Here is a 3022-nt window from a genome sequence, read left to right on the forward strand (position 1 = left end):
CGCCTTTGCTGTCCTTCATCTTCCACCTTTGATTAAATAGTTAGTGTAGCTTGTCACAAACAGCCTCGTAAGGACGAGCAGGTCTGCTGTTGTTTGTTCTTCCTTTGTGTTTCTTTTTTTGTGTGTTGGAAGAAGGAAGCAGGGAGGCCTTTCCTTGAGTGTGTGACCTCGACTATCTGTAGGCCTCCTCCTCCTCCTCATTTTTTATGAGATGTATTTAGGCAGTGTGCGAGCCTAATGGGAGGTGAGGAAGCAGAATGTTCTCAGGTGTGTGGGCGTGATCACCTGAATACAAATACGAGTTGTGTTGGAATGCGTGTGTCGACCCAAGGAAGCAGCGACACTAAGTTCAATGCCCATGCCTCAGGTAACAAAACTTTGGTCCTCCCCGGCGGGGAATCGAACCCCGGTCTCCCGCGTGACAGGCGGGGATACTCACCACTATACTACCGAGGACTGAAGGGGAGGAGAAAGTTACTAGTACTTGTACCACCACTACTACCACTGCTGCTGGGCGGGGATGGTTGTTGTGGTGGTGTTGGTGGTAGTAATAGTACTAGTATTTGTCTCGGTAGTAGCAGCAGTAGCAGCAGCAGTAATTTTATTCCTAATCTGCTATAACTCTGCCATACTACTGCTACTACTAATACTAAAAATAGTAATGTGATGATGATAGAATAGAATAAAATAAAAATAAACAGAGCTTTTCCATCTTGATGCTAAACTCAAAACTCAAACTAGAATGAGCTGAGGGGGAGAGGGAGGGAGAAGAGAGGGAGAGGGAGACGAGAGGGAGGAGGAAGGTGGAAGGCAGAAGAGTATCGTGTTGACGGGTGTGGGTGATGTAGAGAGAGGCAGTAGAGAAGGGAGGTGGGAGGAGGGGAGAAGAGATGGGAGGAGGGGAGAAGAGATGGGAGGAGGGGAGAAGAGATGGGAGGAGGAGAGAAGAGATGGGAGGAGGGGAGAAGAGATGGGAGGAGGGGAGAAGAGATGGGAGGAGGGGAGAAGAGATGGGAGGAGGGGAGAAGAGATGGGAGGAGGGGAGAAGAGATGGGAGGAGGGGAGAAGAGATGGGAGGAGGAGAGAGATGGGAGGAGAAGAGATGGGGAGGGGAGAAGAGATGGGAGGAGGTGAGAAGAGATGGAAGGAGCTGAGAAGAGATGGAGAGGGAGAAGAGATGGAGGAGGAGGAGGGAGAAGAGATGGGAGGAGGGGAGAAGATGGGAGGAGGGGAGAAGAGATGGGAGGAGGGGAGAAGAGATGGGAGGAGGGGAGAAGAGATGGGAGGAGGGGAGAAGAGATGGGAGGAGGGGAGAAGAGATGGGAGGAGGGGAGAAGAGATGGGAGGAGGGGAGAAGAGATGGGAGGAGGGGAGAAGAGATGGGAGGAGGGGAGAAGAGATGGGGGGAGCTGAGAAGAGATGGTCTTTGAATGATTAACAACAGTGACCTTACAAAACAACAACAACAACAACACCAACTGCCGGGCTTTATTCCTTCCGTCCTTCCTTTTACTTCATACAATTAACACTTTTCTTTTATATTTTCTTTATCTTCTTACAACAACCAACACAACTTTTGCTTCCATCTTTTCTTTGATCCCACGTAGCACACTCTTTTCCTTTTCTGTTTTTTTATCCTTTTTACAGCTTAAAACAATGACAACAACGAAAACGAGCATAACAATTTTTTTTTTTTATTCATCCTTGCATTTCATAAAACTCACAAGTTTTATCCTGTTCATTTCTTTTTAATATTCTGATCACCTTACAATAAGAGCAACAAAAACAACAACAACAACAGCAGCATTCAGTACACCAACCTTTATATATATTTTTCCTTCTGTCTAACAAACCAACACCTCTTTCGTTATTCCTTTGTGATTATATGTTCAGCCAGACGATATATTTCTTCTCTCTAAGTTGTTGATCTTTTATATACATTTTCATGCCTCTCCTTCTCTCTCTCTCCTCTTTTCACGTAATACCTTCGAAATTGACACTCTTACCCTCTTCCTCGCTCTTTTCATTTATATTTTTATCTTCTCACTCTCTCACTTTTATATTTTCCTTCAGTCACTTTATTGCGACTTTATTTGCGGCGCCGCCTTGACTTGACCCTCGACTCAGTGTGTCCTGAGATGAGAGAGAGAGAGAGAGAGAGAGAGAGAGAGAGAGAGAGAGAGAGAGAGAGAGAGAGAGAGAGAGAGAGAGAGAGAGAGAGAGAGAGAGAGAGAGAGAGAGAGAGAGAATTACATAGAAAATCAGACCACACAGACCCCATGGTCCAGACTTGGTGGTCTGTCCTTAAACCTAAGTGATTTTACATTAATCAGAAGACTCCTAAACGTTGCATTTCTACTCTAGTTGATATTAAGTTGATGGAAGTGACGGTCGAGCTTAATTTTGAAAGAGTCAATCGTGTTACACTGGACCACTGATGGTGGGAGCTTATTCCATTCTCGCACTACAACGTTGGTGAAGAAAAATTTGGTGCAGTCTAAATTTACTTGTCTACATCTGAGTTTTACGCCATTGTTCCTCGTTCGCAAAGTGTCATCGATCATAAACAATGTTGATCTGTACATTCGTGAAACCATTAAGTATTTTAAAACATTCGATCAGTTTTGCTCGGAGGCGACGTTTCTCAAGAGAGAACATGTTAAGGGTAGAAAGCCTTTCTTCGTAGGATTTGTTGCGCAAGGAAGGGGTCATTTTCGTTGCCCGACGCTGAACACCTTCTAATTTAGCAATATCCTTTGCATGGTGGGGAGACCAAAACTGTACCGCATATTCCAAGTGGGGTCTGACTAAGCTATTGTAGAGCGGGAGTATTACATCTTTATTCTTGAATAAAAAGTTCCTTTTAATGAAGCCCAACATTCTGTTCGCTTTATTTGCTGCATCGATGCATTGCTGTGAGAATTTGAGGTTTGACGCGATTTTGACCCCTAAGTCCTTGACGCATTGAACGCTTTTGAGTTTAACGCCGCGCATTTCGTAATCGAACTTCTTATTCCTCGTT

At 44.8% G+C, this 3022-nt stretch overlaps 1 non-coding gene across 1 annotated transcript; it reads right to left on the reverse strand.

Moving 5' to 3' along the window:
• Nucleotides 1-384: 384 nt before the first annotated feature.
• Trnad-guc (transfer RNA aspartic acid (anticodon GUC)) lies at nucleotides 385-456 on the reverse strand. Its single transcript has one exon. It is a non-coding gene; the product is annotated as a tRNA-Asp (tRNA).
• Between the last annotated feature and the right edge of the window lie 2566 nt (nucleotides 457-3022).

This window comes from Eriocheir sinensis, unplaced genomic scaffold, assembly GCF_024679095.1.
Source record: "Eriocheir sinensis breed Jianghai 21 unplaced genomic scaffold, ASM2467909v1 Scaffold1406, whole genome shotgun sequence".
In the NCBI taxonomy this organism is placed as follows: Eukaryota; Metazoa; Arthropoda; class Malacostraca; order Decapoda; family Varunidae; genus Eriocheir; species Eriocheir sinensis.